Here is a 17,845-nt window from a genome sequence, read left to right on the forward strand (position 1 = left end):
AGTCAACGTCCAGGCCACACAAGAGTATAGTAAGAGCAGAGGGGCAAAGGACTGAAGGACTCTGACTTTCATCTGCATGCTAAGGAATGCCACACTGTCTTGCTCAGTAAACCCATCGCCCAGTGCGCAAGTCCAAGTCTGCGGTTGATCTCAGCCTCACTGTCAGTGGTTTGATGGAATTGATGGCCTCCATAATTCTGAAAAGGTAAGAAGTTTGGCACAAAATGGACTCTTCCAAGAGCTGATCACTCAGCCAACTGCTTCAGGTGCTTCTTTCCAAACTCTAAGAGGGCTTTCATGTGTTTTGCACTGAGGAGAGTCCTCTGTCTAGAAAACCTTGCAATAAACCCAGATTGGGGGGGGGGGGGGGCTGCAGAGATGGTTGTCCTCCTGGAGCTTTGTCCCATCTCCACACAGGATCTCTGGAGCTCAGTCAGAGTGACCATCAGGTTCTTTGTCACCTCTCTTGTTAAGGCCCTTCTCCCCTGATTGCTCAGTTTGACCTGGTGACCAGCTCTTGAAAGAGTCCTGGTTGTGCCAGACTTCTACCATTTTAGAATTATGAAGGCCACTGCTCTCTTGGGAAAATTCAATCTGATATTTCAGTTTTTTAAATTTATAATAAATTTGAAAAGAGAAAAATTCTACAATTCTTTTTTCACTTTGTCATGATGGAGTGTTTAGTGTAGATCAGTGAGAACAAAAATGTTTTTTTTTTCTCTGACTGTAGCATCAGGCTGCAACATAACATGGAAAAAGAGAAGGGAGTCTGAATACTTTCTGTATGTGAATGCATGTTAGTACTTTGTTAATACTGTTGGAGAGGTAACATGTCAGCCTCTGCCATCAGCGTGTTCATTGGCAGATTTACCATTTGACAAAGGTTGGCAGTTATCTGGGGCCTCATGCTACAAAAGGCTTCAAGATACAGTCCCTGCACATAGGTTTGAATCAAATATGAGGATTAGGTCTTTCAGTGATTAAGGTGTGTATTTAAATGCTGCTGGAGAGGCCTGATTTCAGCAGAGAACCAATCAGAAGACGGCACTATAAAGCTTATCCAGCACCTGATTCAGAGTGCAGCTTCGATTCATTCAGCTCTCTGCTGTGCCTCTCCATGTCTGTGTCTATTTTTGTGTAACGTTCTAAGATAGAACTCGTTGTCCTGTGTCTTATGTGTTCAGAGGCACTCATTTGTGTGACTGGGCCAGGGATTAGTTAGGCTTAGGTTATACACACTCACACATCTTAGAATAACTTTTATGTCCTTTCATTTTGCCTCACCTGTTCATTTGTTGCACAACTTAACGTCTTTTGTAATAATATAATTTTAATTTACCAATATCATCTGGTTTTATGTATACAACTTCTAACCCAAATGAGCTGGATCGTGACAGAAATAATGGGCAGGGTGAATAAAATAACATTAAAATAGATTTTGATTTCCTAAAAAGGGACCCCTGGCCCTAAGAGCAAGGTCAGGAGTTACAGGTGGTGGTGCTGATGAGGGATGCAGGATCAGATGAGAAGTAGACTTCTGAGAGCAAAGATGAGTTGGCTTGGACGAGGAGAAGAGTACGGAAGCAGAGATGAGCAGAAGATCTGTAAAGATCCAGACTGGATGCAGACAAACTGGAATGGAGGTGGCTGGGGTGGAGGAGGGCTATAGCATCTTCACTTTAAAAGAACGCTGAGTGAACGCTGAGTGAACGAGTGAGTGAACGAGTGAGTGAACGCTCAAAATCAGCTGATCGCCAGGGCGAGAAGAAAGAATTAAAGAAGAAAGCGATTTGAATGAGTGGTGACTAATGAATGAGTAAGAAACACTTATCCTGCTTGGACTCCTAATGAGCTCCGTTTTTGTATCTCAGAGTTGTATGAACAGATATTCATGTCTAGGAATTTGAATTTTACTCCAGAAAAGAAAAAGGCTATTAGAACATCTCAATGAATAAAAACTGGTAAAATCACTGTAAAAAATCAATTGTTTCTATATAAATGATGTCAGAAGGGTTGACACGTGTAGCTACAGCTAGCTTGTTTGACAGTGTGTATCTCACTTTATGTGTTCAATAACTGCAAAAGTTTAACTGGGAGCTAAAACTTTCTCTCAGGTCCTCAACTAGCCAACACGAGGAATCAAAACAGTCATGCCATGTCAATGCCAACCTTACAAAGCAGATGGATTTGCCAAACGCCATTTCTGCCACCAGGCAATCCATCTTGAAATGCTCCAATCAAAATCGTTTTTGCAGAACCGAAAACATTTCGACCAATCATTGTCGCTTGAGGAGAACGAGGTGGTAGCTGCATGTGGGGTTTTGTTGTATTATGAGCCGATAGCAATGGCTGCCACCACCCTAGCAGCTGGCTTGGATGTAGCTGTAGCAGCAGTTTTATCAGAATGAGCCCACATTTCTTTATCAAATAAGTAGCAAAAAGCCACACTGGAGGCTTTTCACAACAGAATTTTCTCTATCCGCCCAGCCTGCTTTGGCACGAGTTTGTGATCTTTATGGGTGGGATTTGCTGGTGTATCCAATGGCTGCTGCTGGTAGCTTTTAGTTATGTAGAGCAGCAGTAAAGCAGCAGTGAAATCAGAACTGGACCACAATTCTTGAGTGTGCTGGTAGTCAAGTGGTTAAGGTGTGCACCATGTGTGCGGGTGGCCCGGGTTTGAAACTGGCCTGTGGCACCATTTCCCACATGTCTCTCCCTGTCCAAGTCTATTCACTGTCCTCCTCTGTCTAATAAAGGCACAAATGGGCCCAAAAATCAACCTTAAAAAAAAAGAACTGGACCACATTTCTTTGTTAAAGCAAGAGCAGAGAGCTTTAAAGCTTTTCTTGGTAGAGAAGATGCTTTTGTGCATCTCCTGACTGGCCTCAGCATGAATTTTAGCCACAGATAAGCTCAGCTTCCCAAATAATACAGTAGCGCTAGCCTGAATAGCAATGACATTATTGATTGTACTGAGTCAGAGTTTCATCAGATGTTTGTTGTTGAGTACATGTCAGGATCTTCAATAGCAAAATTATTTTCGTTCCCACCATATACATTTACTTCTGATGAAGGGAATAAATTCCATATCCAAAATCTGGCTCAAATTTACTCATCAAAGTTGAGTGGTTCAAAGACAGACACCTATTTGTCTGACCTGAAACAGATAGCGAAGATGTCTGGAAAGAACTTTGCAGTTGTTCTGGGAGAGATGATGTCCCGTATACAGCAGTCCATTGCGCAGCTTCATCCTGTGGCCCCAACTGTCCCAAAAGCTGAACAAACTGACTTAAGACCACCTCAAGTGGAACCAGCCACTCCTCCTATGCATATTGAACCATCTGTTTTAGGGTGCCCTTCCTCACAATCAGTTCTCACCACTTCTGGTTTTACTTCCAACAGTGCAAACGCTCAAAGTGCAGAGAGGTGATCCATCGCACCTGGTGACCTCAATCCTCCAGAAGTACAGCGCTACATCGTGGAGCATGTGGTCCGGAGCAGCGATACATCTCTCCATGCCTCTTACCGCCTGCGACCGTTTTCTGGTAAAGTGCCCAGGTCAAACCATGAAAAGGACTATGACACCTGGAGGTCTGGCGTCGAGTTAGTACTGCGTGATCCATCCATCTCTGATCGCCAACGCACCAGACTAATTTGTGACAGCCTGCTGCCCCCTGCCTGTGACCTGGTGAAACATCTAAGCCACGACACACTGCCAGACGTCTACCTGCAGCAGCTGGAATCTGCTTCTGGCACTGTTCAGGACGGTGAAGAACTTTATGCTAAGTTCATGGACACGTATCAGAATCATGGTGAGAGGCCTTCAGAATATCTGCAGAGACTTCAAGTGGCACTGCAACATGCTGTGAGGAGAGGAGGCGTATCTGAAAAGGACATTGACAACCGCTTGTTGGCTCAATTTTGTAGAGGATGTTGGGACAATGGGTTGATCTCAGAACTGCAACTTAAGCAAAGAAAATCAAACCCGCCTTCTTTCGCTGAATTTTTACTATTCCTGCGGACAGAGGAGCACAGAGAAGCAGCAAAGAATTTGAGGATGAAACCGCATCTTGGAGCAAGACAAAAAGTTGGCACTCACGCTCAAGTTGTACAAAATGAAGACGAGACAAATCTGTGTACTGCTCTAACAAATCTCACAAAACAACTCTCTCTCAACAGATGACTGCCATCCAACAACAGTTGGCCACTCTAACCACCAGTCAGACAAGACACTCGCCTGTGACCCTGGACTCTGCTCAAAGACCTGAGAAGAGGAAGCCTGGGAAACCTTCAAGACCAGCTTCTTCCAACTTGAAGCCCGGTTTTTGCTTCCACTGTGGGGAAGATGGACACATTCGACCTCAATGTGATGCCGATCCAAACCCAGCATTGGTCAGTACAAAGCGTAAGCAATTCCAAGACAAGCAGCAAAAATGGCAAAGGCAAAATTTCACTGCTAATGGACATTTAAACTAGCTTCGGTTTCTGGTGTGTGACGCCCAGAAACTGAGCAGGACCAACCTTGTCCCTCAAAGAACCAACTTCCTGTCCAATGTTCTGAGCTGCAATCAAGTTCAAGACCAAAGAGCAGAGTACCAAAAGGACTCGTCGGGTCCAGATGCACAGCTGAAATCACAGTCAACGGTCACAAGAGCTCCTATCTTCTGGATACTGGTTCGCAAGTAACCACGATACCTGTGACATTTTACAACGAACACCTGTCCGACCAATCTGTCCAATCATTGCAAGATCTACTCCAAGCTGAAGGTGCTGCTGGCCAAAATGTTCCCTATCTTGGCTACATCAGTGGTTAGCATTTGAGCTGCGCATGCCTACTTCCTTTTGTTTTGTCACCCTAAATGGCCCGTAATGAACGTGACAGACGTAACATTCATCCGATCACCTTTTGAGAATTTTTTTGAAAGTCCTACCCTTCTTAACGCTTTGTATGGGAGGATATATGAAACAGTCTATCCGGTAAACAGTAATGTGGTGCTTTGTATTGACAACTATCTCTTTTGTTAAACAAACTAACAAGATCTGGTTGTGAGAAAAGTGAGAGAAAATCAAGAAAATCTTCCTGCCTGACACTCCTAGTACCTCGTCATCTCCATCTTTTTGTTTCCCTTGTCTATGTCAACAAAGCAACCGAGAGAAAGAACAGGTCGACTGGAGAAAATCACTCCAAAACAGGTGCTTCTTGCTGTTTTGATTGTATCTGTCAGGAGTGTACAATTTGAATCAGTTCAATCAAGCTGTTTTTAATTGCTGCTACTCTTCATGCTATGTGCAGTCAGGACATGCTGAAACTGTATTTTACTAGTTAATGTTTTTTTTTCAGTGTAATGACCCAGTGCTACTATGACAGCCTCATAACTCTTTCTAACTACCTCAGGTCAGCTGACTAACATAAAAGGAACAAAAATAGAGCAATGCATATGGGTGCCAAGAGATTGTTTGCATGCTTTAGAGACAAACTTGGCCTGTGGCTTCTTTTCTACATGTCTTTCCCCTTCTCTCTTTTCAGTTTCTAATTGTTTCCCCTGCCCTATCTGAATAACAGAAAGAGCATGAAAGCACAAAAATGACTATTAAAAAACACAAAAATGACTATTAAAAAACACAATAGACAGTAAAACTATTTCACACTAGGTCTATTGATGATAAGCTTTGTTTTGTGTGGGCTTGCCTCTGTGTGAACTTCCCATCACTCCTAGCACAGCCTGTTTATGAACATTGCTGCACTCATTGGAGAAACCCCATCAATTAATTAATCAGTGATTACCCTGAACAAGCACAGCGAGGGACCATTACGTAACACAACTTACAGAAGCAATACAGCACTCTCAGAATACCCTTCTCCATAGTGTCAGCTCTTATATAACTAACTGCCTGTGTCAGTGGACCTGAAGCCAAGGTGCAGAATGGATGCATGCTGGGTATGAATTCTTCATCCCCTGTTTATATGAGCGACCAGCTGACCCTCACAGGCCGCTGGGTTATCCTCGTACACCCTGTTCATGTCAAATACCAATGGAGGAAGGCATTTCACATTGTTGTGACAGAGGCCTGGTAGCAGAAACTGTTGGCACACTTTCCTTACTGTGTCACCAGTGAATGGGGGAAATATGACATGTTTACATTAACACTCCTTTCTGTGGATTGATTTGCAGTAAGGTGATACTCCTATCCTGAAATACAAAGATAGCCATTCTGCAATCTTGCTCTCGTGTATCAGAGTAGTTCCAATACTGATACCAGTATTGACCAGCCTTCTTTAGGATAATGGTGTGTAGGCCAGTCAATACAGCAATCAGATACCATAATCAATTAACCTAAAAATGACTTGTAAATTATCACGTGATAGCAGATAACCACAGTGTGGTGTAAGCAGAGAATAAAATGTTGGTTTAAGTTAGCAAAATTTCATGTGTTGATCCACCGTTAGAATTTGTGTTGCTCAAGAGCCTGTGTCCACAGCGCCCATTTTCATACAAAACCTCTTTACAGCTGTTGTCACCGCTCAGTGTCCTGAGTGCAAAAACACCCTTACTCTAACTTTCAGAACAACGCTGCACTTGTCAACATCTCTCACTGGCCAATGAAACTCAAGAAGGGGCGGAACTTATGATTCCAAGCTTTTTCAACAGCAATGACAGAGGAGAAAGTGAACTGACAATCATTTTTAAGGTTCAGTGTCCAGGTCTACTGATGCTGCAAATGCCAAGAAATGATTGCTTTACATTTTTTAACGTTTTCTTTCAGTCAGGATCACTTTGATCATAGATTTGCAAAATGGGTGTGCAGTTTTGCTCGGCAGTGAAGTCTCCAAAGATGCTCCCTGGGTCAGCCAAGCAGCATGCTTTGACTTTCCAGAGAAATCGTGCTAGAAACACTCATGTACTGTAGGTAGATACACTTATGACAATGCATGTCAAAAAGCGATGAAATTAAGTTTGACAGTTGTCCACTTCTTACCAGCATAAAAAGAAACATAAAGGAGCAACCCAAGCTGGTAGCTCTGGATTTTAATGGACCCTAGTAATTTATAGCAATGTGGTAATTTCCTCAAAAATAAGGTGGTAATTACCCTGCAATAATTTGGTATTTTACCAGGTAATAATACTTTAATATTAAAGATGTATTTATATCCATTTACATTTATGTATTTATTTAGTGATAAGTAAGTAGGTTAGTGTTAGGATTAGGGGGTTAGGGTTAGGGGTAAGGGTAAAATACCACCTATTAATACATTTTTTTCTAGGTAAATAGTTTCTTAATGCTACCATATTTCATAGTTTTACTCTGTAAAATACCAACTTATATCTAGGCAATTACCATGTTATTCTTGAGAAATTACTACATAATTACCACTTAATACTATAAAATTACAAGGTAAATAGGTCCCACACAGGGCATGACATTAACTTTTTTGCTCACCAGCCACGGTGGCTAGTGGTTTTGCAAACTTACTAGCCACCCTGTATTTCCACTAGCCACCATTTTGGTGTTCGGAAACTATGAGCTATATGCCACATTTGGTACAAATGGTATGATATGACACACATGCTCTACTTTCCCTCATCAGTCTGATCAATATCACCCACCAAAATAAAGTGTAAACAGAGTCAATGTTGTGTGTGTAAAGTACTTTTAACTGGAAAGAACAGAAGACCTGTAGATTTAACTTGGTTTGGTAAGTGTGACAGTGCTCAAAAAATGCAGGACAGGGCCAACTTTTACTTCTTTTAATTGCACTCTTTGTAGGTGAAATATATGTATATTACTGTAAAAGTGTGTGATTTTTGGTTCTTATATTGTTTTTAATTGCATTGGAGATGCCTTATGATTTTTCATGATTTTGAAGCTCAATATTATAAACTTGGAGATGTTTTATTTGACTGAAATTTGACCTGGGGGTTCATAACAGTGACCTATCATACAGCAAACCTAAATACAGATCTGTTTTTACTTTACAGGGTATTTAAGACGCCAGAGTATACTACAGCTTTCAGTGTGGTAACCCAGCCTCTTTTCAACCTTTGAACGAAATGGTTTATACAAGGACTGTTCCTATGAAATTTGTGCCTCGTCTATCTATCTTTATATCTTTTTGGCCATCTTTTTTTTGCAGTGACTCATTCTCTCAGTGATTCTACCAACCACCAGCCAGTACACTCACTGTTATTTGCACTATTGTTCTTGTGAAATAAACACCTTTAACCTCACTACCTTGTCACATGCTCTGTTCATTTGTTGTTTCTACCTTTCGCAGTGGAAGACAGCAGAAAGAGAATTACCTATTTGGAGAACTAATGTAACTATAAAAAGAGGAACATGAATCTATATAAGATGAAATATAGTTCTTCATTAAGTGTCATTTATGTGGAAATTTAACCATAACTTGGCAGGATTGATGACTTGAAATTTTCTACCAAGCCATAGTGGTGCAGTCTCCATGCATGTGACATGGTCAACAAAGCAAGGTACATAACTGATTTAAAGGCATATTGTGATCATATTGTTGGGCTCTGTTGCTACATTGCATCCTGCCTCCAAAAGGGATAGTCTCCCACTGTATGACGCACATATGAACAACCAAATCAGAAAGTTTTCAGGGACAGCCTGCCCTTGAATTCTCATGAAATTCTCAGGAGTGCTTCTGTGAAAACTGATTGTGTTTAGGAATCTGAATTGGAGGGTAAATGGTATCAGAATATCTCTAATATTTAAAACTGATAACTTCAACCTCTCTGGTCTTCCTCTGAAATTTTGTGCCAAAAATGACTTATCTACCTACCTGCTGTCTCAGAGTGAACTGGCTGCATTTCACTCTCACTGCATTTCCCCTCCAGGGTCTCTCTCTCTCTCTCTCTCTCTCTCTCTCTCTCTCTCTCTCTTCTCCTGCGTCAGCGCTGACTAAAGTGTCCACACACCACTGCACAAAAGTAAGGTGGGAGACACACAGTCACGGCTGCTGTTACGTTTGTGTGCAGGGCAGATGGGATTACATTTAGCTGTTTGATTGATTTTCTCTGAGGGGAGAAAGTTAGTGGGACATGACAGTGTGATTATGTAACTCACTACAGTGCCACCACCAGTGCATTAGGTTTTTGAGATGAGGCCATCGTGCCTGTGGGGTGTCTTCATTGTTAACAGGCTTGTTACTGGTACATACTGATGCTAAGAGCAGCAACAAACACACCGCTATGCATAAAAGGAAAAAGCACGTATGGGTGAATTTTCCCTGTATGTGGGAATTCATGTTCAAAATTGAGAGGGTTTGGCTTAAAGCCTGGTCATTCATTCAAAGACAATTACAGGAAATAGAACAGAAAGAAATACAACAAGAACTGGCAATTTCACATCAGCAAAAAAGGCCATTTCAATTTTCCAAATGACTAAAATTCTTCAGATTGAAAGGAGATTTTGAGTAACGAGGACCTGTTCTGCCTGCTTTCCTGCATTTCAATGCCTTTTGGGAACAAGAAAATCAAGAGGAAAGGAGAGAAAAGTGGAGGAGACTAGAGGACAGGAGGGCGCCATCTGTCCTCACACCATCTGCTAGGAGAGCATCCTAAAACCTACTGGGCTCTGTTTATGTAACTGTGTTTGTGTGTTTATGTGCGTGTATGAGCGCTAAGTGCTGTCTCCTAAAAAGTTAACGATTCAGCTCTTCAGTGGAGTTGGCGTTCTTTTCATCAGTCAAATATTTCCTCTGTAGTGTCATTAAAAAAAAAAAGAAGAAAATCAAGAACAACAGTATTTAAACTCAGTCTCAAACCAAGTGTCAAAAAACTGGGAGAGCTGAGCTACTGTTTAAGCTCATACAGGTTATTTAAGTGGACTACAGTGCCTGTCCATGTATATATGCACATGATATGAATCAACAGGAGTATCAGCCTCACTACCATAGATGGCAATAAGCCTCCTCTCAGCGGGTTACCATGCATATTCTCTAGATTGACCTTGCTGACAAGTTAGCAAGTTGTAAACTGGTTGTGGTACGGTGGAAAAATGTGCAGCATTTGAAGCTCTGTTATTGTCATATACTCTACGCTTGACTTTGGGCACAAATTTTATACATGTTGTCCTTCTAGCTCACTGTGGTTTCAAAAGGCAAAACATGATTTCTGCTATGCTATGCACCTATGCTCATAGCTTATTTTGATTTTAAATCAGTTAAAATGCAAAAACAATCCATCATCATAATTCATAAAAAATTGTGAAACGGAACTCCCCAGAAGCAATGTGGAGCTTGTAGACAGTAGACGCCATAGTAGATGCCATTTCCTGTATTCTAGTCCATTTTAACACCATATTAGCACCAGATATCCAAAGTGGTTCTATGAGATATAGTTCTGGCTCAATATAGATCAGAAAAGAGCCCAACATAAAAGTCATTGCAACAGTAATGTTTCATAGTATTTCTTGGTCCTAATGGTCTTCTGGAGTTTAATGTGTTTTCTTCACCCAAGAGGGCAGTTTAGTGTGTTTTGCCAATGCAGAGGGTACTTAAACACACCTTTTTGCCACCCAAGTGGGCAGTTTATCATGTTTAAACCAGCCAAGGGGGCAGTTTAGTGTGTTTTGCCAACCAGAAGGACACTTTAGCATGCGTTTTGGCTCCTAGGGGGGCACTTTAGCATGTGCTTTGGCTCCAAAGAGGGCACTTTAGCACACATTTTGGCTCTTGGGGGCACTTTAGCATGTGTTTTGACTCCCAAGAGAGCACTTTAGAGTGCATTTTGCCTCCCAAGAGGGCACTTCACACACGTTTTGCCTCCCAAGAGGTCACTGTAACACGCATTTTGGCTCCCAAGAGGGCACTTTAGCGTGCGTTTTTCAACAATTGGGCCACGAGGGGGGGAGAACCCCCCCCCGCACACCACTGGTTGTGAATGCAATGTATGGATTTATGTAAAGTATTGTCGAGAGCAAACAAAACCCAACCAGCTGGTGGAGGCCTGGGAGGGAGAGAGAGATGTCAGAGTGGAAGCTTTTGAGGTGTGCACACAGGTGTGCATAGTTAACTGCTAACTCACTGATGATCTTCCTGACTCTGCCTATTGGCTGCTAAACCAGGAAACCAAACCAACCAAACTCACATAAGCAGAGGGCAGGCCGTCACAGTCAGATTAACACAATACTAGCAGTGTGTACTGATTTGCCCAAAATGCAGTATGCAGTATGCAAACAAATGCGAAAGTTGCAGTATGCCAAAAATACCCGGATGACGTACTGATTCAGGAAAATTTTACAGTACACATTGGACCAGTCTGCTTCACCTACTGTTACCCACAATGCAAAGCGCCAGGTCAAAGTTTGTAATGGTGGAGAACGGCAAACCTTTCACCGGAGCGGCTGATGGTTACAAATGGAAGTGACTTTACTTTTTATCTTTACCTTTTTAACATGTACTATGGCAAAATAAGTTGTAATAAGGTCACTGGTGTTTTTGTTTTGCCGTTACGGCTCGTAGCGGCCGTAAAGGTGTTGTCAATGTGTCCTTTCACTGCACTATACATGCTAAAAACAATGGCTATAAAAAATTATGAAAAATCAAATAAAAACACTTCCCAGATTTTTTTCTGTATGTAAATGGGTGGAAAACACTGTAGCGTCATTTAATATTAACCAGGGTATGACGTACTTCTGTATACTGGAAACCAGTATGCAGTGCGCAGTACATACTGCATACTGCGTTTGGCAGGAGTATGCAGTAGGCCAATTCGAAAACAGCCAATAACCCTTTTATAGCTTTTCTAACAGCATGTAAACGCACTAACTCTTCCTCCCCCAAACAAACATGTGCATTAGGCTAATAAAGCAGTAAAACACTCATTATACAAAAGCATTTTTGAGAATAAAATACTCTTTGTGATGCACTTTGGAGGCTAGCCTCTGAGATGCTAGTTTTAGATACAACTATTTGACTTGATGCAGGTGAACACTATGTGATTTTCTCTTGATTCAGACATGGATTTTGAGTCACACCACTCACTTGGAAGTCAAGCCAGCTTTCAGTCTGATCATGTGTTGTTTGTTGCATTGTACAGGAGGACACAAGAGCTGACCATAGCCTGACCAGCCTGGCCAGGCTGACATGTTTGATATTTTGGGGCGTACGACTGCACACCCTCCAACAGTGAGGGGAAGAACTATGCCACACCAAGGTTTTCTTATACAGCACATCTAAAACAACCTCAGTTGACAAAAGTAATTTACAGGCAGAAACGGTCCCCTGTTTATGGAAAAAATTTCAAAACAAAACAGAAATATAGCATTTTCATCTCCTTGTGGACAAGGCCTTAGTTGCATAGTGTGAGCTGACAGTCCAGCATGACTTTTAGAGAGTAAATGCCCCATTTTTCACAAATCAGTGCTTTTTTGAGCTCAAGTTAACTTTATGCAACCCAATGTGTAAATTTAAATTCACTTGCTTATTGTCAGTTGGAGCAGTTATTTAAGTGGTCAAACATTTCTATTTTTTTCATTTTAGCTAGAAACCTTATTGTGGATAATAATAAAGGCCTATTTATGAAAACTTGAAGTGAATAGTCACAGGATGAAACCTGCTGGTTAGTGTAAATTAATAGAGGATGGTAAATAGACTTGTGGTTTTGTAATGAATTGACTTTTTTTGTCATGACCACCAAATCTTACTGAGCCGACAGAATTCAGATTCTGATAAAGCTCTTAGAAAAACTGATTGAGGCATGTTTCTGCTATTACAAAGTGCTGCTGTCTCCATGCGGTAACAGGCAGATTGACGGCTCAGAGGTGAAAGAAAGGGTACAGGTAAGACTTAATGGATGTGATTGAATCTCCAGGAAATGAATGAAAGTCCACATCAATACCCAGAAGTGACTTAAGTAACCATGTTTGCGTATATGAGTGTATTTGGGGTATTAACCATCTTTCTCATGATGTGATGTAACCTGTTTTGTCTGCTCCTCGTCCTCCCACAACACCTGTCTGTGCTCAGGATATTCTGCAGAGAAATGATTAGGAGACCTGGCAGGGACATTGTGTTTGCTGCTTGTGTGTTGTGATTGAAAGTGTTTGTATGGGTCACAGATAAAACTGGGTGTTTGTCTGTGATGTAACAGGATCAGAAGCTTTGGAATCTGGAGGTTTCTTAACAGCACTAATACACAATAAACCTTTCACCCATAGGTGCTCCAGTGTTTTAAACCAACCAACAGTTTCAGATAACAAACATGTTATCAAAGTCGTCTCCATGGGGATATTTCTTGGATCTCTGCTGGGTATTTCTGGATCCTGTCAGTGTGAATTAATCTGGAGTAAATTTAGATGGAGCATTAATTAGCCCAGAGCTGCTTGTCTGCACGCTTTTAGATAACTAGGTTAGAAAACTTACACTTTTGTTGTGCTTCTAGCTCTTGATTTTGTAATTGCAACCTACTGATATTATGTCAAAGCCTATGCACTATTTATACCTGGAATTTATCTCTAAGACAGGTATTAGCATTAAGAGCTTATTTTCACTTGTGTAGGAGTTGAAGTTCGCCCTCTCGAAAAAGAACAAAGAAAAATCCTCTAAGGCTTGCCACACACTAGATGATCTTAAATCCTATTTCAGGCCCCATTTGCCCCCAGCATCCCCTATGATTGAGGGGTGACCCAGCCCAGGTATTGGCCAGGAACCACTAGCTGGAGGCATTTATGCCCATTTGCACAGAGAAATCCTGATATTTCAAAAAATCAAGCTTTATAATTGTTCAAATAAATGCTAGCTATGAAATCATTTGTATCAAAGTGGAAATTTTACTTTTGATAATAGGATGAACAGGATACAGGGTGAATAACAAGTTTGTAGGGAGTTGTACTCAGTTTTGGGACGGTATACTAGTAAGGCCAATATTTCATAGCTCTCAGGTTGTTAACTAAAGTGGACTGGTCTGAGCGAAAGGAACGTGAATCACACTCCTGCCCCCAATGAGATTGGTTTCAATTACATGCACTTTTATGTGGAATTGCTCCCCCTCTTGCAGCTACACCAGCTTACACTCTTCTTTCCACATCATTTATGAGTGTTTCTGTGGGAATTTGTGCCCATTCATTCCGTGCATTTATGATGTCAAGCAATAGCGTTGGACAAGGAAGCGTGGCTCGCAATCTCTGTTCCAGTTCATCCCAAGGATGATTGATAGGGTTGAGGTCAATCATGTTGGAACAGAAAAGAGCCTTCTCCAAACTGTTGCTATGAGGTTGGAAGCAGAGCATTGCCCAAAATGTCTTGGTATGCTGAAGCATTAAGACCGGCCCTCACTGGATATAAGTAGCCTAGCCCAAACCCTGAAAAACAACCCAATACCATTAAACCTCTTCCACCAAAGACACAATGCAGTCAGATAGGTAACGTTCACCCCGGCATCCTCCAAACCCAGACTCGTCAATCTGACTGGCAAACAGAGAAGGGTGATTTTTCACTGCACAGAACATGTTTCCATTTGCGTTACAACACTCCATCTTGTGCTTGGCATTGGACTTGGTGATGTGAGGCTTGCGTGCAGCTGCTTGACCATGAAAACCCATTCCACGAAGCTCCTGCTGCACCGTTTTTGTGCTGACATTAATGCCAGTGGACATTCAGAACTCTTCAGCCATTGAATCAGTAGAGCGTCTGCGACTTAACACACCATGCACATTAGACGTGTCTATGATTTTACTTAGTTTTCCACTTATTGGCTGAGTAGCTGTTGTTCCTAAACGCTTCCACTTTCTAATATTATCACTTCAGTTGACTGTGGAATTTATGAACTTGATTATTGCAGAGATGGCATTGATCAAAGTACCATATTTGATGTCACTGAGCTCTTGAGAATGACCTGTTTTGTATCACAAATGTTTGCAGATGTAGACTGCATGGCTGGGAGCCTGGTTTTAAACACCTGTGGCAACAGGTCTGATTGAAACACCTACATAATAAATAATTATCAGGTGTGGCCAAATGCTTTTGCCCTTATAGTCTAAGTGTCTGTGATATCTTGTGCATGTGGAATCACCACTGTGAAGTCATTGTGGAAACTAGCTGAATCATCTAGTGCAAGTGTTACCAAACTATGACCCGGGGACCAAATGAGGCCTGTGGTTCATTTTTGATTGGTCCTCAATAAATTCAACAAATGAAAGGAAATATGGCCAATATCTGAATGTAAAGCTTGTGCTTAACTGTAATGTACTGCTTAGTTTCAGCACATGCTAATTCTGTAGACAAACATTTTGACAAGTCAAATTTAATGGTTTTGTGACTAAATTAGAACAACACTGTAAATACTATACATATTGCCAACCAAAATAATAATATCTTGATTTATAACGCCATGATGAATTATGGCAGCAAATAGTAATAGCGATGCCATTCCAGGAACAGAGCCAGTGACGGCTGGGGCCAAGCAAGGCCCCCTGAAATCTGGCTGGCCCTCCTAGAATTAATTAAATGATTGTCTATTTGCCTTTTCAGCCATTAACTAGCCCTTGAAGCATACCAAATCACTAGCATATCTTCATTAAGATATATTTTGGGGTTTTTATGCCTTTATTTTATAGTATATAGTTCAGAAGGTTAAAATTTGTCATAAAGGAGGTGGAAGGTCATCTGTCTACCAGTCAAAAACCTGTGGTGTGCATTGGGAGGACTTTCTTGTTAAAACTGGTTGAAGCTGATGTCTGTGGTCTCTCATAAACCCTCACAAGATGAAAAATCTGAATAGATGTTCAAGTCAGTGAAATGTGTCAGTAATATTTCCCAGAAGTTTGACGCCATACTTATGTGGAAACGTCTTTGTGCCATCATGACAATAAAACCATAAAGATTAAAAACAGGGCCATAGTCGAAATCTACCTGATACTCACCCTGAAACAGTGACGAAACAAACCCCAGAGAAGCGGAAAGTCACAGTGCAATGTCTGAAAGAGGTCATAAAACTAAACTAGAACAACTAGTCCAGAGTTTGAAGGGAGCGATAGTCAGAGATTGATCGATAAGAGGGCAGTATTTTATAATGCTGTGCAATGCCTGCTATCTAAATGTGTGGTAATGACAACCCACCTCTTCTGTCTCTAACTGTCTTAACGCTGTTGACAAGGTCTTATTACTCATAATATTTGGATTTCAAATAAGATCAGGGACATCCTGTGTCATTATCATCTGCTGTCTGAGCATATTTCATAATTCCTGCTTCTGTCTCCAGCTGTCTGTTTTGTGCATGTTTTCAGTCTATATCAGATGTTTTCTCTGTTTAGTATCTGCATGTGTGCTGTGACAGTAAACAACTGATTGCATGTTTGCATGTAAACACGGGCGCTTTTTGTGAAGGAAAGTGTGCATACCCGTCTCTGTGCATGTGGGTTTATGCAAGTAGAGGTCACAAGACTGTTCCCACCTGTGGACTTAATTTCCAACAATTACATAATGTAAATTCTCCTTCACGTTTCCTCTTGCTGACTTTTAGCTTCTCTCTTAGACTCTTTTAAGCCACTGGTAAACCAAAATAGCTTTCAAATTATGCGACATAAAGTCTTATCTATAAAATATTTAGCATTTAAAGTAGGAGATGTTCGTTTCAATCCAAAATATTTTTTGTGTTTCCAAAAACTTTTTGGGGGGTTGAATCAGGCATGAACACAAATCTTCAAATCATGATCAAAGCATCATCCTTGTTACCAATAAAAAGGAGTTAAAGACAACAAATCTCTTTTTTTAAACAGACAGTAATTGCTGCTGTAAAATGAACATTTTATCATGAGAACTAATGGGGATTTCTTGGCTTTTGCAGCCAGCCTTAAGTGGAAACTCAAGAAACTGCAGTTCAAGCACCTCAGCATTGGCTTCCTTGTTCAACATGGGAGATTGAGACTTGGTTTACATCCATACAATCTGTGGTACAAGTTCTAAGGGCGATCACTGGTATCCTTAACCATGTAGGCATGTGTGTCCAAGCATGCTCTAGTCCCAGAGTCCATTTTGTTGACCAGTGTTGGTCGGGCATGATAAACTTCCTTGGCCCTTAAACCAGTGTTAATTTCATAGACTCTCAAACTATGACTAAAAGTGTTATTTCACTCCTTTTTTCCCAATGAAAAAATGGAGTCTGGACACTGGTGGTGGTGATGAAAAGAGCAGGATGAGATGAGGAACGGACTTCTGAGGAACTTGACCCAGACTCTGATGAGACGACTAGAAGGTGGTGATGAAGGGATGTTCACCTTGTAAAGCAGATGGATTTGCCCATTTTCCTTATTTCTTGCAAAGCTCACATCTGAACAGAGTGGGTCCGGTATGAAAGTGACAGGACCAATCAGAGGTAAGAGGCAGTGCTTTCGGGAGGTGGAGTCATGACCCAAGCAAACAGGGACAAGAGGTCGCTACTATAGCCTCCGTTTTATCAGAACTTGACAACATTTCTTCATTTAAAGAAGAACAAAGAGCAGAATTGAGTTGTTTTCTTTACAAAAACAGCAGAAGCCATGTACTGACATGTCTATAGTTGCCATGGTTTGTGTTATGAAGTTCTCCATGGAGATCTTCCTCTACATCTTTTGTTGCTCTGATTGGCTAATAAAATGTGATGGACAGAACGTTCATCTTTTTTTCAAAGGCTCTGCCCTTTCCCAAACACTGTCTATGGGAGGTTCTCCAGATGGATGTGTGAAACAAAACCATCTGGTGTGTCGGGCATGGAAAAGATGGACCTGGACACTGATGAGATGGCAGGAAGTGTCTGGGGTGGAGGAGGGCTGCAGCGGTCGTACTGAAACAACAGACTGACTGTGGAGGAAAGGAGATTTTAAAATATGACAGCAGCAGGATTATTGG

The sequence above is a fragment of the Cheilinus undulatus genome, linkage group 1, assembly GCF_018320785.1.
Source record: "Cheilinus undulatus linkage group 1, ASM1832078v1, whole genome shotgun sequence".
Classification (NCBI taxonomy): Eukaryota; Metazoa; Chordata; class Actinopteri; order Labriformes; family Labridae; genus Cheilinus; species Cheilinus undulatus.